The sequence below is a fragment of the Mirounga angustirostris genome, unplaced genomic scaffold (assembly GCF_029215605.1).
Source record: "Mirounga angustirostris isolate CCGP_5_RB_7025 unplaced genomic scaffold, mMirAng1.0.hap1 SCAF_14, whole genome shotgun sequence".
Lineage (NCBI taxonomy): Eukaryota > Metazoa > Chordata > Mammalia > Carnivora > Phocidae > Mirounga > Mirounga angustirostris.
The window spans coordinates 59,148,189-59,174,248 of NW_026991722.1; the positions used below are offsets into that span (position 1 = coordinate 59,148,189).

Below are 26,060 nucleotides of genomic sequence, written 5' to 3' on the forward strand. Positions count from 1 at the left end.
ACAAGAAACTCCCCATCAAACATTTCTTTTATTCCCCCCAAAGTTTCTCCCCCTTGCGGGCCTCTCAAATTCCCTCCTAACACTCTGAACAACTTCCTTTCTCCCTCAACTTGAGGCCCTCACTCAGCAAAACAACACCTCCCCAGAGCCGGTCCAACAGTGAGGACGTTGCCTCACACATGTCCTTTGTGAGGGGGGCTCGCCCACCCCCGCCACCCACCGGAAGCGGTTCCACAAAACAAGTAATACGACCTCCCTATTGTTAGAGAGGGATGTAACCGTTGTAAGCGCGGCCTAACCATCTGCCTTTCTCTTCCTTTCAGATGGTCTCATGCCACCACCCGGGTGAGGGAGCACCCCGCCCTGTGAGCCGCTGCCGCTGAAGCCCTGGGATCTGGTCCTTTGAAGGGGGCCCCACTTTCTTGACCCGCGCTGTTTGTCCTGCGGCGGCCACAACACAGCGCCGGCCGGTGCCCTGCCCCTGTGAACCTGCAGCTTTGCCTGCAGCTGGTGGAAGGAAGCTTGTTCTCCCCAGGCCGCCATTTCCGCTCCATCGCTCATTGTTCCTAGAGTTAGTTACCACATTGGTGGTTCAAAGCCATAATCTTCTTTTGCTCTCATTTTGGAGTCCGTGTTTTCCCCATCCGCCTCTATTATCCTGAGAGCCTTATTTTTCCTCTTGATCCAAACCAAACACTGTTTATCAGTCATAGGAAGGGCTTTGCAGGGTTCCTGCCCACAGTGCAGAATGATACACAGAGCTTCCTGTGCAAGCGTGGCCCTGCGCCAACACCGTGGAACAGGCTGCGGGGGCAGGTCGGAGTCATAGACTGCAATGGGCTGTGCCAGGGCCAGGGAGACACATCTGGCCTTGCTCTGCCTGTCCCTGGGGGGGCCAAAGAGGGCCTCAGACACAAATGTCAAAGCCCAAGTGCCTGGACCTTTCGCAGGGAGGACCCAGTGTGCGTTGAGCCTGGCTCCATCAAGAACAAGCGGAGTGATGTGGAGCAGTGCACGTCTTAGAAGCGTGCATGCTTCCAAAGCTGCTCATTGAAGCATGACGAAACACATAGGACATTCCATTCTTAGAGTTCACTGGAACCTAAGGGCTTGGGGTGGGTCATCTTGAGCACTGCCCTTTGAGGGGTAGTGTTGTGAAGGGCTCCTGCCTGATGGATGAGGAGAAAGGAGGCTTCCTTCCCACCCCGTGCCCCCATTTAGCAGGCATGTGACCCCGTGAAGTTCCCTTATCTGCCAGCATCTCAGTTTCCCTGTCTGTATGTCGAGGAAGGCGGACTCAAGGTCCACCACTCTGCGAATTATCTGTATTCTGGGCATTCTGTAGAGTACTCATTAGATGCTGACAGAGAATATTCAGGAGGCGTGGCTCACAGAGCAAGGAGTGGCCATTTATTGAGTCACTCCTGTGTTGTAGGGACAACGATGGGCACTGGGAATACAAGGGCAGCTAAGATGCAGTCTTTACCCTTGAGAAGATCATAGTCCAGTATAGGAGACACAAGCAGACAGTCATGATTCCATGTGTAAATGGCATACAATATAGAGGTAAGTACAAGGTGCTTATAGAAGCATAAAGAAGGGATGTATTGCTGCCTCAAGAAGTGAGGGTGGTTTTCTAGAAAAGTTTGATCTCCCTCTTGAGCAAGAACACATTGCCAGGCAGAGAAGGGACTGAAGGAGGCAGGGGAGGTGTGTTTCAGGACGAGGGAGCCACCTGAGAGAATTGTACTTGGAAAATGACCATTGTCTTCCCACCCACCAACAGTGGCTGCTACCCACATTTGTGCCATGGGAACCCAGCCCCGGGTCATGGCTGAGTGGATGAGGTGTAGATATCTGTTTTCAAAGCAGCTAGTTTAGAGCTCATTCTGGGTTCTATGACTTGTGGCCTGGATTGAGAAGCCGAGCTAGCCAAGTCAGTCATTGCTCTGGATTCTGAAATTGGGAACCGGAGACTGCTGGGCTTATCTGGGGGAACTGAGAGGATGAGTTTACATGAATGGGGGTGCTGAGGGAGTGTTGGGGTTGAACCTGGGTGTGCAAAGTCATGAGGGAGAATGAGCCACGGGGGAGTGGAGTGGGAAGGAGAGATGAGGAAGGAGAGGCCTTACAGGGGGAAACAGAGTTCCTGTGCATCTTCTTCCAATGGGAGACTCTGAGAGGGGATCAGCCTCCAGTTATAGGAAACTTCTCATTTCTGTTCTCAGGAGTCCTGTCATTTTTACTGGGATTCTTTTATTTTCTTTGGATTCAATCTTACAAAGTTAAAAAAAAATAATTATATAGACAAAATTTTTTTAAAGGTTTATTTATTTATTTATTTGTTTATTTATTTATTTGAGAGAGAGAGAGAGAATGAGCAGGGGAAGTGGCAGAGAGAGAGAGAATCTTTCAAGCAGACTTTGCTGAATGTGGAGCCCAACTTGGGGCTCGATCCCATGACCCATGAGCCAAAACCAAGAGCTAGATGCTCAATGGACTGAGCCACCCAGGTGCCCCTATAGACAAAATTTTTTAATTGAATTGAATTTTTAAAAAAGATTTTATTTATTTATTTGCCAGAGAGAGAGAATGTGCACAAGCAGAGGGAGTGGTGGACAGAGGGAGAAGCAGGCTCCCCGCTGAGCAGGGAGCGTGATGGGGGACTCGATCCTAGGACCCTGAGATCATGACCTGAGCTGAAGGCAGTCACTTAACCTACTGAACCACCCAGGCGCCCCTAGACAAAATTTTAACACACATCCATGTAGCTATTACCCAGAATTAGCAAATGGTAGGAATTTGTCATGTTTGTTCTGGGTAATTACATTATAAAAGATAAAAAATTACAATTTAAATTTAATTTTGAATATTCTCTTTTTTTTCTTCCCTGGTCTCTCACTCTCTTCACAAAAGGAACCAATTAGAAATTTGGCCTGTATCCATGAAAATTATATGAGGGGGCACTGCCTGTATCAGAAAGGAAAAAGATTTTTCAGAAGTGGGAGCTTGCATCCATGTCTCACTGACAAGAACCTTGTCACGTGAGAACTCCATCATATGAGAGGGGCTGAAACCAAGTGTGTTTTGGGCTGCTGTTGCTTGTTCAATCTGACGTACTGCTTGGAACAAAAAACGATGATGTTAAGATGGAAACAGAGAATACATTTTGGATGGCACCAAGGTCTTTTAGCCAGTGAGACATATTGGTCAACTTATAGTTGTGGCTCTGGCACTTCTTATACTTTTCTCCTTGTCTTTAGCATTCCTCATTCTCAAGACCATCCGCCCATGAGTCCATTTATTTGTGTGGATTCTGCTGAGGGTCTAGTGTGTTCTGTCTCCAGCTTTGGAAGACTCATGTCTTCTCTACCACCATTTGCTTTTTCTGAAACATTTTATCGTAGCGTCCCAGACTCTTTGATTTCTTATTTATGTTTTCTGTCTTTTGCCCCTTCTCCTAGATTCTGGATGATTTCTTCAGAGGTATTTTCTAGTTTTAATTATCTGTTGAGTTGTGTTAAATTTCTGTTCAACTATCCATCAAGTTGGTTTTTTTTAAATTAATGATTATACTCTATATTTCTACACTTCCAATATGGTTGTTTTTTTGTTCTGATTGCTCTTATTTTGTAAGGTTCCATTCTTGCCTTATGGAACCCTTTTTTTTTTTCTTTATCTCTTTGAACTTGAAAAAGGGATTATTTTAGGAAGCAGGATTGACTAAGGACTTATAATTGTTAGAACTGAGTGATGGGCATATAGAGCTTCTTTATTTTCTCCAATGCACGTGTTTGAAATTTTCCATTAAAAAGTTTTAATGATGAATCCATGGTTATGAGCACATAAGAACATTATTTTTCAAAGTTTACTAAGATGCCATTTGCCTGGTTTGGGGTTATTCTCTGGTGTGTAAAGAGCAGATTTATTAAAGGCCCCTTTCATTCCTCAGTTATTAATTCAGTGCCTACCACTTCTGTGTGAGATAGCAGTGAACTACCGTAGCACTTACATTCTAGTGGGGTGACAGATAATAAACAAAAAGAGAAATTTGAGGTGATTAATAAAGTTACATATACATAAAAAAGTTTTAATGATAATATTTATTTTGGATTTCAGTTTTTTCCCCTAGTTCTAGGGCCAGTAGGTGTCTCATTTGTGGCATCTGAGACTCATTTCCCGCATCACTGTTATCATTCCTTGAGCGTGATTCTTCGGCAGGTGCTGCTTTCTGTGGGACATGCAGATGAACCAGGCTTTAGGAGTGGCCCCACAGGAAGGCTTTGGTTTTGCTCCTGCTTGGCCTGGAGGGTTTCACTATTTAGCTTCTCTTCTTGGGCGCCTGGCATCATGTAGACTGTCCAAGTTTGGGCTCTGTGCACATGCATGGCCTAATCCTGGGCTCTGACTCCTACTACATAATCCCTTTTCCAAGCATAACCTTTGTGAATGGCAAGCCTCTCTGGTGTTTACCCAGGCCAATGGGCAGAATTTTGTCATTATTTTCTCAGCCCTTTATGATTTATGCAGGACCTTATGCAGGTAGATAGGATCCAGCTCCTCTTGTGCTGGTCTCCTTCTCTTGATCTTATACCCATCTTGCAGGCAGCAAAGCCATGGAAACCTATGTGGTCTGAACTGGGTTTCATCTCCTACTAACTGCTGTGAATCTGAGTTCCTTATTTCTGGCACCTAGGGATTTCTCTCTTAGTTTTAAACATGCATCAAGACCAAAAAATTTATTTTATTACATTTTACTACATTCCTATTTTTGGGCCAGAAGGAGGGGAGTGGGCTTGGCAGTCTGCTTAGGTCTGGACTTGGTCCAATGTCATTGCCTTTCCAAGAGCTCTTGGCATCCTTGTAATAAACTTCCACTTCTCTTAAGCTAGTTTGAGTGAGTATCTGTACCCTGCAATCAAAAGAGCTCTGAGTAGAACAGACATGATATGGTCAGGGAAAGATGAAGTGATAGAAGATATAAAGATGATAAGCAGTTTTATCTCTGGGAATTTAGCAAAAGTTTTCAGCTGGGGAGTGATGTGACTGATTTGTGCGTGAGAAAGACACAGGATGCAGCACTTGGAAAATCAGAATTCTTGGGGATGGGGGCAGGGAAGAGAAGAGAGGCAGAAAGACTCTTTCTATGACCATAGCAATAATGCAGGTGAGAGGTGATGAAGTCCTGAACTAAGGCAGTGGGTATGTGGGTTTTTAGGAAAAAAAAGATTAAAATTGTGAGTATTTGCCCTGCCTACAGTAGGCATTTTTCATGCGTTTTCCCATTTACTGATTGCAACACTCTGGAGAGTTCCAGATTTAATTATTATCCCAATTTACAGATAAGAAATTACAAGCTCAGAGAGATTAAGTAATTTGATCCAAGTCATATAACTAACAAGTGGCTGAGTCAAAATTTGAATTTAAGTCTCTAACACCAAAGCCCATCCATGTTCTTTTCTTTACATAAAGACCTTTTCAGTAGGAGTTGGTATAACTTATATGTGGAAATGAGGAAGAAGGAAGAGTGGACAAGGACCCTTGGGGTTACTAACTTGGGGAGTTAACAACTGGAAAGGCTATTAATTGAGAGAAGGGATACAGGAGGCAGAGCATGCTTGGGGAGGAAGGAAATTAGTCCATTTTGTGCAGTGGCTGGAAGTCATCTAGGTAGAGATTTCTAGTAAATAGCTGAAAATAAGGGGCTGAAGCTGAGGAAAGAGTTCAGCTGGAGATACAACCTTTGAGTCATGAGCTTATTCCTGGTTATGGAAACCAAGTGAGAGGATGAGAGTCTTTAGTAAATTGGTGGAGTGAGAAGAGAACTAAGGGTGTACCATGGGAGGTATTAATATCTGAGGAGAGGGCATAGATGAAGCCAGGAAAGGAATTGGGAAATATGGTTAAAAAAAAAAAGTAGGCAGAGTATCTATAGCGAGTAGAATCTCAAAAACTAAGAGAAGCAAAATTTCTTTAAGGGGTATTTTCAATACTAACAAATGCTAAAGAGGTCAAACAGGATATAGACTGAAAATAAGACATTGGATGTGCCAATTTGGAAGTCATAGATGACCTTTGCAAGGACAGAGAAAAGGAGTGATTAATCCTGCCTGGGGCAGGCTAGAGAAAGGCTTCACTGAAGACTTGACATTTGAGTTGGGCCATGAAGCGTGGTGGGATTGTGCCAGGCAGAGAAGAGGGTGAAAGGCATTTCAGGCAAAGGGAACAACATGAGGGGAAAACAAAAATCCAAGCTAAGGCACAATTTGGAATTTAGTTAGAGCTCTTTGGATTTTCATAGGCAACATCAAGTTGGCAGCACAAGTATATTAGGCCATGTCTTGTTTTCTACATTTTGGAGAATCTTATGGTTTCTCTTTTCCTGTAGACATAATAATGGAGATTGGGAAATATGATTGGTGTCTTCCAAAGAGACATAGGGTTCAATCCTTTAGGAAAGCAGAGTTCTAATCAAGCAGAGTGAGTGGGAAGTCTCTACAGGTACATCTCACAGAGCATGTCATGATTTGGAAGGGCAATAAATGCAGGCTGTTGCAACAAGTCACCCAAAGCTCTCCATGGTTTGACATAGTCAAAGTCTCATCCTCAGGCAGAGTCTGATGGGGTCCAGCAGCACTTGTGGGCAGCTCTCATCCATGCAGTGACTCAGAGATCCGTGTTCCTTCCACATGCGCTCTGAAATCTCAGACCCTTTCACTCCCAGCAGGTGGATGGGGAAAAAACCATACAGAAATCATACTAGACACCTAGTCACCCCAGGATGGAAGTGACACCCCACTGCTACTCACATTTGTCTGCCCTATTTAGTCAAACAGCCAACCTAGTGGCAAAGGAGACAGGGAAATGTTTGTAAGCACGTCGATATTGTGAGCATTAACTGTATATTCCATTGATTGATATTAACATATTGATTATTAAAGTATTCTTTGTTTCCTTGGAAAATGTAAAATGCCTTAGGCATTGTCCATTTCCTATGTTTTGGGGTAAGCCTGGTCATCTGATTCAGGGCCTATCATCTCAGTCTGTTTTACAAAACAAAATTTCATGTTTTTCATGGGAATGTAAATTGGTGCAGTCACTGTGGAAAACAGTATAGAGGGTCCTCAAAAAATTAGAAATAGAACTACCATATAACCCAGCAATTCCACCTCTGGATATTTCACCCCCATGTTCAGTGTAGCATTATTTACAATAGCCAAGACATGGAAACAACCTAAATGTCCACTGACGGATGAATGGACAAAGATGTTGCGCACACACACACACATACACAGTGGAATTTTATTCAATCAAAAAAAAAAAAAAAAAGAAGGGAAATCCTGTCATTAGTGATTACAGGGATGGACCTTGGGGGCCTTAGTCTAAGTGAATTAAATCACACAGAGAAAGACAAACTCTGTGCGATATCACTTATATGTGGAATCTAAGAAACAAAAACTGAACTCATAGAATAAGAGAAGAGATTGGTGGTTGCCAGAGATGGGGGTAGAGGGTTTGAAAAATGGGGGAAAGGTGGTCAAAAGGCACATAAATCCTGGACATGTAATACAACATGGTGACTACAGTTGCTACGAGTGTAAAGCTTAAAAGTTCTCAACACAAGCTAGGTGCCTGGGTGGCTCAGTCAGTTAAATGTCTGCCTTCGGATCCGGTCATGATCTCAGGGTCCTGGGATCAAGCCCCACATCGGGCTCCCTGCTCAGCAGGGGAGTCTACTTCTCCCTCTCCCTCGGCCCCTCACCCCTACCCATACTCTCTCTCTCAAATAAATAAATAAAATCTTACCAAAAAAAAGTTCTCATCACAAGAAAAAACATTTTTTTAACTTTATGTGGTGATTGATGTTAACTAAACTTTTGCTATTATACATGTACCGAGTGATTATGTTGTACAATTAAAAATAATACAATGTTTTATGGCAATTATGTCTCAATTAAAATAAAAACAAAAATTTCATGTTACTAGAATTCTTCCTTTACACTGTGAACAACTTTTGACCATAGAATTGTGCTTATCAGTGTTAGCCAAAGTGAACTGAATTTCAAAGTAGATTCAGTTTGATGGATTCATGGTGTAACGTTGTTGTGGTTAGTAGCTTGGAGAGCACCACCATGCAGGAGACCCTTTTCGAGAAACATCTATGTCAACTCTGCAGACTGAAAATGAAGAAAGATTTATTTCATGTCATGATGGTACAATATCTTTTGTATATTTAACCAAGGACATCTTAATTTTTGTGTGTGAATAATATTATAAAAATATTAATACAAATTTTAAGAAAGAAAAAAAATCCATGCCTAATTCCTTTTTTATTTTCCCATATTTCCTTTCAATTTGTTTTAATATGCATGTAAAATCCTCATGGAGTGGTGCTCAATAGCACACTTTTTTTTATCCTTATGCTTTTCTCACATCACATCACCTGCCTCTCTGACTCAACCCTTTGCCCCTCTTGCTTTGTTGTTTGCATCCTGGTCATGCTGACCTACCCTGTTCTTCACCAATGTCCTCCTACCTCAAGATGTCTGTGGTCGACATCCTTGCAAATGTTCTTTCCCAACCTTTTCACATGACGGGTTTGTTCTCATTTTCCAGTCTTTGCTCAAATGCCACCCCCTGAGAGAGGATTTCCCTGAGCACCCCATGAAAAGCAACCCCCATTGTTCTCTATCACGTTAGATCACCATGCTTATTCACATCATGACATTTTCCACAACCTACACACTTTTCTTTCTTTATATAGGGTTTTGTTTATTTCACCGTAAGCTTCTATAATGAATATGTAAACTTTCTTCTTTTTTTGAATTTTTCTTATAGGCTCTTTTCCTGAATAAATTCTCAGGAGAAAGATTATTGAATCAAATTTGTGAATATTGTTTCTTGAAATGAAGTTGCCATATTGCTTTCCAAAAGCTGCACCAATACATACTGATGCCAGGGAAGTAGTTTGTACAATTTCACCTCATTATTGTTGATATGTGGTTATATGATATATGTACATAATTTGGCAATTTGGCTAAGTATATTAAAGATACATATACATATAAATACATATTTAAATGTATATATATAAATACATATACACACATACGTACGTGAAATTTGTACTAAGTGTATTCAATGAAACTTAGTCAATGAAAATTGACTAAGTATATTCAAGGATTATTTATGAATTATCAGACATTAATTAATACTTGAGCATGAGATAAAATCCTGTATTTTTAAATCTTCAAGCCCAACTTTGAAGGAAAACTGTCTCCTTTATTATTGCCCCTCCACGCTTATTAAAATTCTTTATGCCTCATGTAATAAAGAATCTTCTCTAAGTGCCCCAAGATAGAAAAGGGTGCAGCATTCTTAAAAACTGCATCCATCTCTCTGCATTTACTTGTTTATGACTTGAACAATCAGAACCACAAATCTGCAAATGCCTGTAAACACTGAGACCATTCAGGGGAGGTATAGTCTAGCTTTATTAAGCTTTTGCACCATCAAAATAAACAGATTAGTTAGTTTTATAGAAAATTACTAGGATCTCTGAGTCTCTAAGCAGAGCATGAGATACAATTCCTGAAATATTTGGAAGGGCCAGAAAGTTGTTACTTAATGACTAATAAGAAGCAAAGAGGCAGGGCACCTTTGTGGCTCAGTCGGTTAAGCTTCTGACTCTTGGTTTTGGCTCAGCTCACGATCTCAGGGTTGGGAGATCGAGCCCCTCGTCAGGCTCTGCGCTCTGCCGGGAGTCTGCTTGAGATTCTCTCTCTCCCTCTTCCTCTGCACCTGCCCCTGTTTGTGCTTTCTCTCAAATAAATAAAAATTTTTTAAAGAATAAGTAAAGATGCTTTCCTGCAGTGGGGCCGTAGGCCATCAGGGAAAGTAGGACAGAGGACAAGAAAGAATGAATAAAGAAACAAATACCATCAGGGCATTTTGCACAGACCAGTAGTAATAAAGTGCTACGACCTGGCGGGTGCGTTGAACACACTCTCTGCACGGGGGGCCCAAGACACGGCACAAAGCAGAACAAAACAAAAAGGAAACCTGGAAGCCGAGGCCACCCCTTCTATTTTTCTCAATTGAGCAAACATTTATTATTCATGCATGGTATGCAAGGGAGGATGGGGTTATTAAGATGTGGCTAGGGCCCTTGAGAAGTCTTTTTGCGTAACTGGATTTCTACACACTCATATTTAATGAAGGCTTAGAAACAGCCTGGCTTCCAGCTCTCAGGAGCTGACAGAGAGATTTAATGCCATTTTATTGAGACACTGAAGGATCTGGCTACTTGAAGGCAGCGAGTCTGCTGCTGAAGAGATGGGGAGGGGCCGTGGGGTGCAGAGGAAGGGCTGAAAGATGCTGCTTCTCCACCAGCTTCTGCCCCTGCCTTGCTATGTGGCCGTGGGGGAGCCTTGTTGCCCCTTTGGGACCTTAGTTGCCTCCTCTGGAGGATACAGAGGTTGAACTATGTCACTGGGTCCTCAATCACCTCTGAAAAAACCTAGGGCTTGGATAAGTATTCAGGGTTTTCTAAACACTGAACATTTAAACCGCCTGAAGAGAGGTTTAATTCTATTTTGATCTTTCTATAATTTCACTTTAAAAAAAATTGGTTTGTTTGTTTTTCATTAAAAAAAAAAGGTAAGCCATTGCATTGGAACATCTCCAGCTATCTCCCTATCTAGCATTTTTGGATGTTAGAAATACTCCAGCAACATAAGGGTTTCAGCAACAGCTCCAAAGCAATTGCAAAACCCAGCAGACCAGTATAGTTGTCCCTCCATGCCCTCTTTCTCCCTTCTTGATCACATCTCCTGTCAGTGTGCATGAAGCCTGCTCTGAGGCTGGACAGGGGAGGCCCATGCGCTGTTGCAGGGGGGACGGCTTCGGACACAGGCGCGAGGAGGGGGGCTGTGAAATTGTGGGGGTCTCCCTTAAAGAAGAGACACGTAACATTTGTGAACACTGTAAGTCAGCCTGTGACAATGAATCTTGTCCTTCACAAGAGGGTCAAAAGTAAATTATGGGGTGAGCGCAATATAATTTTCACACTTCTGGACTACTCGGTCTCAGTTGAACAGTGGACTTCTGTGAAAATCCACATTGGCTCATAAACTCTGCTTGCTCAGAGGCCGAAGCTGTAGGTCTCAACACCAGTCTCGGAAGGACAGTTGGGTGGTGCTGACCCTGATAAACACAGATGGAACTTGTGAAGATTTTTAAAAGACTTACCAAAAAAAAAAAAAAAAAATTCTTTTCCCAACATTCTGCATTGGATCTCGAGTTAATTGAATCCATGGCTCCAAGCCCTGTGGGAAGGAAAGAATGCTCAGAAACATGTGGGGGTGCATCTCAATTTATAAAATGCACTTTAGAAGGGGTGTGTGCTAAGGTGATCGTAAAACCCAGGGCTTCCAGCCTTGCAGTGGTTGGACACCCTCCATAAGTCAAGGGACAAGGGACCCATCTGGGACCTTGGGAAAACACACGGTGCTCTGTGCTCTGAGCTCCTCGGATTTTCCTTTTCTTTCAGGGCAGATGGATCTGCCGCCATGCCCTTTGTTTCAGGAGGGGTTTTGGAATCCGCAAGGGGATTGGGATAATGAAACTTGGATCCTCACTACTCCCCCCCCCCCCCCCCCCCCGCCACACCAAAATACTTAGGTGAAAGTTCCGAAGCTGTGTCTATTTCCAGCGAGGTGAAAATTATCTACGGCCTCAGAGATTCCTTTCAAGCCAACATCTTAAGGGGAGGTGTCCAGGCGTCCACCTGGGTGCCTTGACCTCCACCCAGCAAAAGTAGCAGCACTGCCTGCCTGTCACCACCAAATAAATGGTAAATCACCAGATTCTAAGGCATGATTCTACCGTTTCACACGCTATTGACATATCATTGATGTTTCTCCAGTGGAGAGTTTACATCAGTTAGCAGTTAGCATATTGGAGTGCTCTTGATATTTGAAAGATTAAATCTTACACTGGGTGAGAATCTATACTCCCCAAATCTTAACACCCAAACACCATTATAGTCAAGTATTATTTGGAGCACAGAAATGTTATTGAGATAGTCTGACCTCTTTTTGAAGGTAACATATGAACCTTGTCAAATATAAATCCTGTTAATGTAGGCATTGAACTTTTCCACACTTCTGTTCTCCCTTCATCTTGGAATGGATTGCTTAACCCAAAGAGAAATTGCTAGAAAGTTATCTTTGTCAAAAGAGTCTTATTTCTTTGTTTTCTTATAGAGTGAGTTCCCTCTTGCTGTTGGTGGCTGTAGCACCTAAATCCACTCGTGGATTTATTTTAGGTTATCAGCCTTTTAATCAAAATCATTATAATACTGTATTTTTTTTAAAAGATTTTATTTATTTGTTAGAGAGAGAGAGAGAGACAGAAAGAGAGGAAACATAAGGAGGGGAAATGTGAGAGGGAGAAGCAGAACTCCCTGCTGAGCAGGGAGCCTGATGCGGGGCTCGATCCCGGGACCCTGGTATCATGACCTGAGCTGAAGGCAGACGCTTAATGACTGAGCCACCCAGGCGACCCCTATAATACTGTATTTTTTGAAGTTTCTTTGGGATGGTGGGCGATATAGGCTTCCAACTCTGTATGAGCCACCAGTCCTCAGAGGGGTAAGAGTCCTGCTCTTCGACACGTCTTCTGATAATTAGAATCAGCCTGACAACTCCAGAAATTTCCCCCAAACACTGCTGAACACAAACCTCTGGTCCTGGGCCAAGATGGCTGGTGGGACCGACCCCAGCTTGCAGTGCCTGCCAGGGAGGCTTGTGTGTCCTCACCAGCCTCGCTTGGGATGTGAATTTAGGTTTCAATAAATACATTTACTGCTCATATTGGCCAACGTTTCTGTACTTACAATAAACAAGTCTGACCAGGCATTGTCTAATTTAATTAATTTACTGCATTACTTAGCTTTTCTCTTTTTCTTCTGCATGCTTCTCATCTAGTCCATGAATTGAAGGTGTTGCTTCTTTTGTAAACTAGGGAGCCAACATATTTTCCCCTTTGTTGGGTGTTAATCTATTTGCAATCAATTATTAGCAGAAATTAATTGGAGTTAAACTACTATGGCCCACAGAGCTCAACTTTGTGCCCTCGAAGACCCAGGAGGCACTTTGCTCCCCATTCATGCTCTCCTTTTTACAGGCAAGGCTTCTTAGCTGAAAGAGGAGTGTCACCCAGACTTGGCCATAGCAGATTTTCATCTTGCTTGCTCTTTGAAGAGCCATTGGGTTGTATGAACAGGCAGGTGATCAGTCTGCCAATTCTTGTGATGTGGCATCCGGCAACCACATATCATGGATTCAAATTTGGCCACTAATATTTTCATTTCCTTGAGTTAATGAAGAAGCTGGGTTGAGAGTTTTAAAGTAATTCAAAACAGATTAAAAATTCTTCCATGTGTTTTTAGTGATTTCACTGGGTTTACCAGGAAGACAGAGAAATGTACAACAAATATGGAGCTTCTGTGTCTAATGAAAAGTGAAATATCTTCAGTCTTCAGGGTTTGATTCTAGCCTCTAATCTATCACGAATCGGGCTGGTTTCCTTTACCTTTAGTGAATTTACCTACCGTTGTCAGGACAGAAACGTGAACCTGATCACTCTCCCCGCAGGGAGAACCGGGCAATATGGACAGACCTCGAAAAGCAGTTTGAACAACAAGCTTGCATTCGGGAAGAATGGGGGCCGCTGGAACGAAAGCCTCCAAGAGACTTGAAAGCAAAGCTGGGTTTTCACATCGCCTTTATGTTTTATGAGTGTTAGGAAAATGTTGGCTGTTTACTAATTATCAAAGCTGTTTTTATGACTTCCCCAAAGGAAAACAAAAAAGGAAAGGATCCAAGTGCATATTCTTTTAGGCCTGGGATAAAAGCTTGACCTTTAGTGCTCTTGGGGAACTGCATGGTTTGCAGCATTGGAAAATAAAACTCGGAATGCCTGTTCAGGAAAGCAGGAAGCTTTGAAGTTGGAAGCCAAACAGGAACAGCCGGTGTGATTGGTGCAGTGTATTCGGGGCTCTGTGATAGAGCCGTCCACGCGCAATCCTGTGGCGGAGTGGATGCCCCTTCTTTCCCCGGGGGCTTCTGTTGGTGGCCCAGGGACACTCAACTTTGATCCCTAAAGGACACAATAACAAGCCCAGAGACCCCAGGGCATCGTAGTGTCTGCTGAGAGGAAATATCATGGCCATGGGCTCCACACAACCGGTCTTGCGTGGAAGCCTCAGACACAAGCAAAATGGAACAGAGAACTTGCCATTACCACTGAAAATTGAATTATAGTGATTCAAGACTATCAAGCAAGCTTGATGGGCACAAAAACACATCTGCTTTTTTAAGTTTCTGAGGCCTTGGAACTGGCAGCAAGCAGAAAAGTGTTTTCTTCATGGAAATTTTTATTTTCTCGCTGGGATCTACGTATTAGGCTAAATGCCATCAATCACCATTCAAAAATTAGCATAAAATATTCTTCTCCCCAGAGAGGATGTGAAAAATCTCTGAGTTTGTCAGTTACCATAACCACTGGGTTCCAGGATTTATTTGCATTCTTCGTTTGGTCTCTTTTCAATGGATAGGCCCTTTACGGCTTCCTTCCTGTTTCTATCAGCGGAAATTGAACAGTAAAAATGGTAAATAACTTAGCCCTATCAGTTCCCAAGATATAGATTTTTTCTTTTATACTCTCTTAAAAATCAATTCAGCTATATCACTTTCTAAAAATAAAATTTAGGGTTACATTTACGCGTTGTGTTAACCTGTATGAAGAATTTATGACAATGTGCCATTTCCACTGGGTTGATGTTCGTAAACGCTTGCAGATTTGGGTTTGCAGCACAGATCAGCTCTGATTTGAAACTTACAGTTTACTACAACTGCTCTCCAAATGGACATTTATTAACAACGTTCCCCCAAATGTAAATTTTGGATTGGGATTATTTTAATGCAGATGCCATGTTTGTCTTCACCACATCTGTGGGGTGTTGGACGCTGCAGTCATTTGCCAGAAGGCAGAAAGAGGGGTGTGGCACCAAAGACTGGACACTCAAAACATGGAAGCCGTTGTCGGAAGAATGCAACAACAATCACAACCACGCAACAAAACCTGCAACAACTAGGCTCGTGTTGACAAGCTTTGATACCTGTTATAGAAAACCTCTTGCAAACAACTATTCCCACCAAGTCTTGTCTCTTCCTCTCACACAATCTGGTTGTCCTTATTTATTTATTTATTTATTTATTTATTTATTTATTTATGACTTTGTTTTTTCTTTTTAATGATTTTATTTATTTGACCGGGATGGGGAGAGAGAGAGCGCGCGTACAAGCAGGGGGAGTGGCAGGCAGAGGAAGAGGGAAAAGCAAACTCTTTCTGAAGGGAGCCCAATGCAGGACTAGATCCCAGGACCCCGGGATCATGACCTGAGCCAAAGGCAGATGCTTAACCGACTGAGCCACCCAGGCGCCCCTGGTTGTCCTTTTTTAAAAAAGTAAAGGATTGCATATACAGAGTAGAAGAAGCCAAGAGCACTGAGAGGCTTTTAATGAGGCTTTTGATAGTTACTTGCTCTGTCCACTCCCAACTCCTGATTCTTGCTCGCCTGTGGAAACTTCGCTCAACTGAATTGCCTGCTTCTTTGGGCTTTGAACTCTCTGTGTCCAAATGTCTACAGATCTCTGTGGCCACTTCTCGGTTTTCCATGTTAGGAAGACTCGTTGATGAAGAGTTTGCCTTCTTACAACTTGCCAGCCCCCCTTCTCCCTTCATCCTGTTCTGCTGACATCGCTCTGCTGCCATTTTTTTGGTTAAAACAACATTCCTCATTTATGTTATTTGGACTATACCACTTTGATTTATAGTTGAGTCATATAACACAGTATGATCACTTTTCCTTTTGTGCAAATTTCTCCTCCTTGAAATAATGATGGTCTCATTTTCTTTTTGTGTGCTTGGCTTTCTAAATATCTAGCACTCATTCATTCCCAAATCTTCAACAGAAATGAAAAATTTTTTTTAATACTCCCAAGCTTGTTGTGTGTTTCATTAGTTTTGCAGAAGGTATTGTCATTAGTATTACCATTACTGTTATATCTGGTGATGTCTCTGCTAGAGGCTTTTGCTGTCCTACCTTAATTGGGTCCAGGCTATTACCAATTAAATTGAGTTATAGAAAAAAGTAAGAAATAGTGTTTCTTACACATCTGAAAAATGAACAGAGTTTTTTTCCCTTGCTTTGAAATTAAATACATTTATGTCTGTTTCCTCTATAAACTTCTTGAGGGCAAGAAACGTGTCTTAATTACTTTTGAGGTGCTCACAGCCTAGTTCAGAGCCTGACTTATTGTAGTCGAGTCGTACAATGTTCACTGAATTGAACTGACAAAGGAAGAGATATGTAAGTCCCTTCCAGAGAGGGAATGAAGTCTTCTGGTTCCTGGAATCACATTTGCTTGGCACATTTGGTTTATGAGCTCATGGGGCTCATCTAATTGCCTGACCTTTCCTCCCTGCTGGATGGGCTGGACATCTAGGGGCAGGCTGGGGACAGGCTCCCTTCCAGGGCAGGACCTCATGCCACTAGCCCAGGTTGGGTGTGAAGGGGACCATCAGCCCTGGGAGCATAAAGACCAGGGACAGTAGTGCTTCTACTCCCCATCTCGGTCCCTCACACAACCCTGTCACCTTCACTGGAGTATCCCTAACTGGGAGCATCCATAACTGGGAGGCAGAGTGCTCAGCAGCCCCAGCACCTGACATGATGCCTGACACAGGGCAAGCCATTTACAAATATCTGTTGGATTAATTAATCATTTAATTAAGCAAGAGAATCCAAATTATTCCTCCTGAGGAAACTGGTAGTGGTCAGTGGGCCATCTAACATTTCCACGTGGCAAAGTCTGCTCAGAGTGAACACGCCAAGCAGGAAAGGACCAGGGAAGGAGGGTGTGCCTGGGGAAAGCTGGTGGAAGGACAGTAGCCATGTCTCTGCCCAGCAGCGAGCCCCCACTCTCTGACCGGCAGATTCCCTGTGTCAGAGCCCCAGCCTTCCCTTGACATCATCGGGCAGCACCGTATCCTTTGCCAGCTGGCTCTCTGCAGCTCGGTCCCCCTGCCCAGGATGCAACAGCCCACAGCCAGGATGTCTCTGGTGCAGGACCTCCCAGAGGACAGCCCTGGGCCAGCCCCACAGGCAGCCGCCACCCAAGCCCTTTAGCTCCGAAGGGACATCTTAATGGGGGGATGTGATGCAGTGCTTAGTCTGGCTGTTTCTCATACATTAATGTCACTGACCAATGACCTCACATTTCTAAGACCGTATCGTTGGCCTTCTTCAGATAGGATTGAAAAGGGATTGATGGGTCACTGCTGAAACAAAGTGTTAAGTTACGTGGTACAACCCTGTGGTGCTCCCAGGACTCGGTGGGATGGTCCCAGCATGACGGGAGAAAAGTGGAACCTGGCTCCTCTTCCCGCTCCTAGTCAGCGACCCCGGGGCAGGTGGCTTTCATCTGGAAGTCAGTGAGTCTCGGGGGACAGGTGGCCCACTGGCTGAACTGTCCACTATGCTCTAGCTGGACTCCTCTGGGCAGAACAGCCCCCACACTGGCTTCCCTGAGCCTGCAAGCCATGTGCTCGACTCCAGTGGGAGGTTATAATCCCCCCCAATCTTCAGGTCTGTCTGAAGATTCCGTGGGAACACACAACTGGTGTGGCAAGAGCCGATCTGATGGAGGAACTGTCATCCTCCCCATGGTCAAAGTCATTTTGCAAATGCCATGATCTCTGGTGGGAAACACTTTTATCAATATTTAGAGATGCTGAGAAAAATTTAAATTTCTTTCAGAAATATCAAGTAACTTGTGTAATCTCAGGATTTTAGGACTCTTCTTTGCCTTAAGTTAAATTGTCTGGAGAAGTTGGAGATGATGCCTTGATTACACTGCAGTGGACCCTCCATCATCAGTGGTGTTGGGATCAGGTCCTGAGGGGCTAAAGAGCAGACCCCAACTGGGACCAGCCATAGCCCCATTCCGGCCCAGCCACCAGGCCACATTCTGCTAGGTAGGGGCTGACTTTGCATTCCCTCTGCTTTGAGGAAAGGGCCGCTTCCTGGCTCAGGGGAAGGGCCAGTTTTGAAAGATACAGAGTCCCTCGCTGGCTTTCCAGAACAATGCCCTTGCTGATTTCACACATAAGTGAATCAGCACAGACCCAGCTGAACTTTTCCTGGAAACGAAAAAGTGTGTTTAAACGTTCAGCTAAGGAGAGCCTAGCTAGATGTGTATGGAGCTCTACGGTGCTCAAGGAGAGGTTCTCGGGGCCCTTGGGCCTGTTCCGGACCTCCACCCTACTAAGCAGAACATAAGGCAGCCCTGGCCGGTCATCGGAGGGCACGGCTTGCTTTGCTGAGATGTAGCCTGTGCAGGGCCCCGAACCAGATTCTTCTCTTGTGCGCTTTTTAGAGGACTTCTCTCAGAGCAACAGACTCAATACAAATATGCTCGATAACCCCCAAACCGTTGCTTTAATGGGTGTATCATTAGGTTCCCACTGTCCTCATCTGCGGTTAGGTGCAGCCTCGGCCCCAGCCCCGCCTTTCCTGTGGGGGGGTGCAGTGAGTGGAGGGGGGGATCCAGTCAGCACCCAGCCCACCAGCCCGTGACTTCCGGGGAGCTGCTTCGTTTTCCTAAGTTTCAGTGTCCTCTCTACCTACCCACATGGCTAACCTCTTAGCACTGTCCCTGCCTGCGCGATGGGAACCCTCAGCATCAGTTATTAGGACTTTATTTTAAAGGAACTGGCCTATGGGCTCATTTGAGTGGCAGCATGCCAGCTCATGGAGTTAATGTTTTTCGTGTGTTGGAGGGGGCTCCCCGGGGTGAAATTCCTGTTGTAGGTTGTGCCGGATCCCACGGCCATCAAATGATGGCAAGGCTCTAGATAAACCAACGAGCCTCAGGCCAGGAGGGGTTCTTCCTTTGACTCTCCTGACCTCCTGCTTAGCTCCAAGTCCTACTTCCAATTCCATTTAGCAGCCTGGTGATGTGACTGAAAACTTTCTTGCGAGGAAGGGTTTTCTTCACAGGGAAGACACTATAAAAAGACACTATAAAAGCAAGAGCACAACGCTTGCCTGAGAACAGGTCTGTGCTTGTCGTGTGTTACCTCAGTCCCTGTGACTGCAGAAGGGTGCCTTCTGCCACCAGAAATACCCACCTCCTCTCCAGCGGTCCTGCTATCTTTCCAGAAATGTTAGTTATGTCTTTGAAATTAGTTACTTCTGTGAGTTGACTCATTGTAGGCTTTTACCCAAATGCAAGTTTTACTGGGAAAAAAAAAACAGTTTAAACTGTGATAATCACGCATTCAGACTAACCTGAGACTATCTGATCACCCCCGGAATTGAGAAGGAATAAACACTGGTGGGTTCTCATGGGAATAAGAAAAGTACAGGCCTGAGGAGCGCATGTGCACATGATAGGGATGGAATTTTCCTTCTTCTCTTCTCCTCCTCCTCTCCTCCCTCCTCCCTCTCTTCCATCCTCCCTATCTCTATTCCTTTTTTCCTTCCTCCCTTCCTTCCTTCCTTCTGCGATAAAGGAAATTGATACTGCCTCCATCCCTTCCTGCAGGCAGGGAAGAATCCTGTAGATTAGGGAGGAATGATTAGGAAAAACATCTCTGTTAGTTGATGTAAGAGAGCTTTGTAATGAAATCCAGGCAGGGAGCACGATAAGGCTAGAATATTCTTTCACAAGAAGTAGGGTCAAAGCTAGTTTTATAAGAGGAACAGAAATGCCTTGTTTAGACTGGATGGGGGGGGTTTCAGAAGGAAATTAACATTTGAAGCAGAAGTTATCTTTGATTCTAGATACTTTGGGAAGAAAGAAGTCACAATCTGGAGCAGAGGACCTCAAATTTCCTCTCCTGCCTGGGGCAGAACTCCCTCCATCCTCCTCCTGGGGCTGGTTCACACTGCAGGAAGCCAGTGTTGAGTGCGACAGAGGGAGAAAAGTCACCCTTGTGGTCTAGAGGCTACAAATTCCCCCTACACTCGAGGGCTTATCATTGTTGTCAGGAGAGGCAGGGTTTCTGAGAAAATGGGAAGTCTTCAGGGAAACAGTGGGACTTGAACAAGCTTAATTGAGTTCATGATTGAGACAAGGTGGTGTGGGAGAAGGTCATCCTGGCAGAGGGGCTTTTGTGAGCAGAGTCCCAGACAGGAACCAGTGTAGCACTTTGAGGAAATTGCAGGTCAATATCCCACAGACAATTCTAAAAGGGAAGAGGGAAGGAAGGAGAGGCAGGGGTCAGGGGTCTGCTTGGTGTAGTCCAGGGTACAGAGCTCTGTAAAGTAACAGAGAGATATCACAGAATCTTTCAGAGACGGTGTGACCATATGTGCCTTTCTGGGGGATTGCCTCCATGGCAGCATGGGGATGGATCAAAAAGGAGGATATTGGAGGCAGGGAGGCCAGGTGAGAAATGATGGGGTTTAATTTTAGGCGCTGATAACAGGGACGGAAAGGAAGAAAAGCTATGGGGGAATGCAAGGAGGAGGAATTGTTGGGATCACCAATACCTTCCTCCCCTGCCCCAGCTCCAGGCAGCCACTGATGTACTTTCTGCCTCTAGAAACTTGCTGGAGACTAGACTTTGGGTTGATCATCTGTGTGGACGTTGAATTTACTCTGATGCTGGGCTGCTAGGTGGGAATCCCCATGTAAGAAGCTCTTATATGCTGTTCCCCACTCTATCACCAGTGCATAGAAGAGTTCCTGTAAATGGACACCTGCCGAATGGTGACCAGAACCAGACTGTGACTTGAGCTCCCAACTCTCAGAAGATGGGAGGGAATGGCAATGAGCAGTGAGAAGAGTTAGACTCTTTGCTGCCTGTCTACGATGCTTCTGCGCTTTACTGAGTGGCACCTTCATGCTCGCAAGCCAGTCCAGATAAGTCCATGTCCACTTCCTTTGGCAACACAACTCAGGTGTCAGTGAGCTCAACCTCATGAAAGGGATTTGTTCTGAGGATAATCATAGGACCCTGGGTAACACACTCCCCTTGATAATCGGAAGAGAAAGGTCCATTATCGATTTGCAGTGATACTCTGAGCTCTCTGGTCTACTCTATATGGCTCTTTCTTCCTTATTCTTTTATACCTCAAGGACAAGATCTGCTTGTAGAATAATTATTTGTGCAGAAGCAAAGCCACACTAACGCCAGCACGTGTCCCTCTCCTGACAACATTCTCTCCTGTCTCACTAGTAAGACTGTACTTTCCTAGACACTCAGGGCATGGACTTCTTTTTCTCGTGGTCTTTGGGCTGTGATGGCAACACTGCATAAAACTGGCGACTCCACTAACCATTGTGCAAACATGACTTATCCAGCTGTGTAATTTACCCACCCTGCCCTCAAGAGAACGTGGCAGTCTGAGGGCAGCAGGATACTGGAAAGAGGACAAAAAGAGATTGTCAGTTCTGCTCCCTCCCCAAGGTTGGCTGTGACTGTCCCACTCCTAAGTGGTCTTCTAACCAAGATATCCAGCTGTCTTTCTCATCCGTGAGTCTGTATGTGGTTTGTTTAGTCCCTTGTTCACGAAATTTAACAATTTGTTGTAATCTCATTAGAGCCATGGTGGTAGGTGGAAAGTGCTAGAGCCACACTAGGAAGGAAATGGTAGCTGTCATTTGGGGTGAGGCTGACAGCTTCGGTAGGTAGCAACAAGTGATCCGAATCTTGTGTGCAGTTGTAAGGAAAGAGTCTGCAAATCTTCCCATCCAAAGTGGAGAGTCATAGGAGGTTTCAAGGAAGGAGGAACATGGGTCCATCTGCTTTAGGAAGACTGTTCTGGCAGGGATGAGAAGCTCAGAGGCTCTGCAGGATGCACATGTTTGTGGAAAGAATTAACTTCTCTTGAAAGGGCTTCGTTAGAGCTTGCCAGCGAACCTCTTGAAGCCATTCTTCACTTCTTCCAGGGTTCTAGACATTCTGGCCAGAGCCATGGGTTCTCAACATAAAAACTGCATTTTGTAGTCTCCCTTAAAGGTGAAGCCATCAGACTACGTTCTAGCCAATAGGATCCAAGCAGAGGAGTCTTGGGGCAACTTTAGGGTATTTTTCTTAAGAGACAATTGGCACGTGCCCTTTGCCCCATTTCCCATGTCCTCCCTCCTTTGGCTGCTAACACCTTGGAAGACACCATACTGACCTCTGAGAATGAGAACCACCCCAGGGATGGCTGAAAGGCACCTGGGTTTCCAAGGACTCACAGGTCTGGAATGCCCACCTCCAGACTTGTGTGCGAGCGAGACATTCACCTCCTCGTATTTTAAGTCCTGTTATTTGGATATTTTCTGTTATTTGCTCTAGACCTAATTCTAACTAATAAATAGGCCATTTGAACCTAAATGGGCCCTGCTTCCCTTCTGGAGCCATTTCTGGAGTCATAGTGCTCCCAGCTGAAGGGCATAAAAATGCACTGAGAGAAAGAGACAGAGTGAGGGGCAGAGGGAGAGGGAGAGAATCCCAAGCAAGCTCCCTGCTGAGCACAGCGCCTGATGCAGGGCTCGATCTAATGACCCTGAAATCATGACCTGAGCCGACATCAAGAATCAGACGCTTAACCTACTGAGCCACCCAGGCACCCCTAAGCTCCAGATTTTTAATTTCTTCATTGCCCCAGATCTTTGAGTGGAAAGCAGCCTCTTATGCTCCCTAGTTAAATTTCACCATCATTTCTAATGAATGTTCCTCTACAACAGCACGCTTTGTCAGAGAGCAGGGCCCTGGAAGTAGCAAAGTTCTGTCCACTCGGGGCCAGTTCCTGTGAGCCTCCTTATGGCTACACCATCCACTCTTTCATAGGAAAGACCTGCAGGCTTCCCCTCGCATGGCTCACAGAGCTCTTTCTGCAGTCAGCACTGTCCTGTTTGGCCTGTGCGACACTCCAAGGTGGACCATGACTATGTATGCTGAACCTGTATCCTTGCCATTCACGGCCTTGGGGTTTCCTTCTGTCTGCTTCTACTGCCTATACCCTCAGCTCATTAGCACATCCGCCCACTCAGGAAGGAACAGAATCAGTTGTGCTGCTACTTGCTTATAGTGAGTAGGGCAGAGACCCAGAGGCCTGCCCATATCCATTCTCTCGAGCTCTGTAATATTACACTTTGAAGAAGCCTCCAAACAGTGTTCCAAAAATGCAGAATGTCTTAGCAAATTAAGGCTTTTCAAATACCTCTACATATCGAACCCATCGGGAAGATATTTATGGTGCTGATTAAAATGATCCATTCATGGTATACTACTCCTGGTTCACTTCGACCCCAAGACACTGACGACAGCCATACCTATGTGCATCTGCCCTGAGCGCCTGCTTGGGCCGACTCCCTTCCCCTGGGCCAGGTGGGAAAGCAGAGCATGGGCCACAAGCAGGCATAGGGTGTGGTGACAACGCACAGTGTGGCATCTGGAGGCAGGTCCTTGCCTTTGTTTGGGACTCCTCCTTTTAGAGCTGTATTTCACTTCTCCGTGCCTCACTTACCATCTGCAGAACAGGGATGATAATCACATCTGTTCCTGGGTTTATTTTACTGAAGATGAAATGAGGGAAGTCTGTGCCTCTGTGGCTGGTGAGCCCCAGGTACAGGCATGTCCCCCTTCACATAGCCAGGTGAGGCTCTTTCACTGCAACTTTGGAGGCTGGGATGGGACCCTATACCTCCAACCCCGGGTATAAATCATGCATATTTCCCTAGGCAGTGAATGAAGTCTTGCCCATAATACCAGTAGGCTTTGTGCTGATTTAATCCTATTAATTTCTGATCTTCTGCTTATGGATGTCATTAGACAAAGCACCAGTTCTGGTTCCGATCCTGGAATCAGTTCTAGAAGATTAATTCACATACAAAGTCCCCCTTGACCCTGTAGGCCCCTGGTCCTGTCTTTGTGTCTAGGTTCACTTATTTTCTTGGCTTAGAACACTCTCATCTGTATTTCCCAATCTACCTCTAGGTCCTTGTGCAGGCACTGCTTCCTCTCAGGACCACAATAATTCTTCCTGTTCTGGACAGTGATGGCCTTAGATCCTCTACAGCAAGCAGAACTGATGGGACATGCACCTACACACATATACAGAGACATGCAGCACATACATGCACATACACATGCACATACATAAACATGCATAGACACACACACACACACACAAGTCCTGTATATGCGATACAACTATCTATGGTATCATACCTCTCCAATAAGCTTGGAAGCCACTTGAGATCAGGGACCATTTCTCAGACCTTGGTACACATTCATGTCATGACTTGACATATTTCTTATGCATATTTCTTCTTAAATATTCCAAGGAGAAAACCTTCACGTCCTGTAGAAAACAAGAAATATCAGATAAGAATGAAGAAAAAATAGAATTTCTGGAATTTCCTCTTTAAAAATACTGGGATGTTTTTAACAACACACACTATCTTATAAAACCTCAATTGTTTGTGAATGAGATGATTTTCCAAATCTATTACCAAATGGTAATCTGGAGTTTGAACTTTAGTCTTGAACCCAATAGAACTGAGCTTGCCGGAAGGAGGAATTTGAGTCCTTTGGGAAATGGGGGGGGGGGGGTGGGAAGGGAGAACGTTGGTGAAAATTAATGCCACTTTTGTTTTGAAGAGTACATTGTTCGAATGGCCTGAAGTATGCAGGTGATGAAGTGGGGATGGTGTCACTGGTGCTGTTTGTTTGCTAGGCAGCGGCCAATCATGCCAAGGAGCTGGAAGCAAGACATGCTGGAGAGTGTGTCCTAGCCACGTGGCAGAGCCTCATCCACGTGCCCACCACGTGAGCTCAGCAGCTCCGCCCCCAACTTTCTGGAGTCACTCCATTGTCTTGGGGGTGAGTTGTGGTTTATAAACCACACTGCTGTTCTTTTGTAGGGGCATACCTACACCATGGGGCAGGGACTTTGGAGTTGGAGTTGTTTTCTCTTGTTTGTTCATAAAACACTCCAGCATCTGGTGCACCAATGACAAAGTAGTGGACAAAGTGCAGAAGCAAGAGCATTAGACAAGGTCTCTGATCTTACCTCTGCCACTGTGTGTCCCTGGGCAGACTGACCAACCTCTCTGGGCTTCAGTTTTCCTTCCTGTAAAATGAGGAGATTAAAGATTAAACTTTATTAATAACTTAGAAAAAATTTCCCCCTAATGGATAGAATTCTTCCTTAAAGTACAAGCATGAATGTAAAACCTTTATGTGTATAGCAACCCAAAACAAGGCTGCTGGAATTGTAGGCTGTAGCTGGGGTTCACCCTGTTTGGCTCCTTTACCCCTGAGGTACCTCGCAGTACTCAAGGGTTTAGTAGCATTTGAGAATCTGTGAGCTAGTGTACAATAGTGTTCATCTCTGGTGCCATGTTGCCTCACGTTTGCCATAACCCTGAGTGGGAGGTGGCTGGGTGAGGGTTGTTTCACCTGTTTCATAGGTGAGGAGAGGGAGTCTCAGAGCTGGGGGTGGTCCACCCAGTTCGCACACAGCTATGCGGTAGATATTTGACTAGAATCAAGATCTTACTCCTGAACCCCTTCTCAGATCTTATAATTCTAAAACCTAGCGATGTCTTTGAAGCAGGAAAATGTCCATGGCTGAGATAAAACACTGGAAACACAGTAAGTGTTGTAGGTTCTTGTGGTTCTCCAGGCCATCGTGGGTGGGAGCCACGTGGCCACGATGAGCAGCACCCCGAGCTCATTAAGGTGAGCCAGGAAGCCCGATAGATGGTTACATATGGCTGAGAGGACCTCGAGGGATCTTTCAGAGCTTCGAAATGGGCCAAGCGTTTGGATATGGCCGCTAATTTTGTGTACTAGAAGTATTGTCCATTTATGCGTTCACCGTCTCGCCTTCAATTGTCTCCTTCTCCTGAGTTCCCCGCCCAACTCTTTACTACACCTCCTCACACCTCCTCATGCTTTGGGACCTTAATGAGAACGTTCTGGTT

General features: G+C 44.7%; 1 long non-coding RNA gene across 2 annotated transcripts in view; it reads left to right on the top strand.

Moving 5' to 3' along the window:
- Positions 1 to 8,329, top strand: part of LOC123852762 (uncharacterized) — a 37,736-nt gene extending 29,407 nt beyond the window's left edge. For both annotated transcript variants that reach the window (XR_006793000.3, XR_010407329.1), the window contains one exon: positions 324 to 8,329. This is a non-coding gene — a long non-coding RNA (uncharacterized LOC123852762). The remainder of the gene's footprint in view (positions 1 to 323) is intronic.
- Positions 8,330 to 26,060: the final 17,731 nt, after the last annotated feature.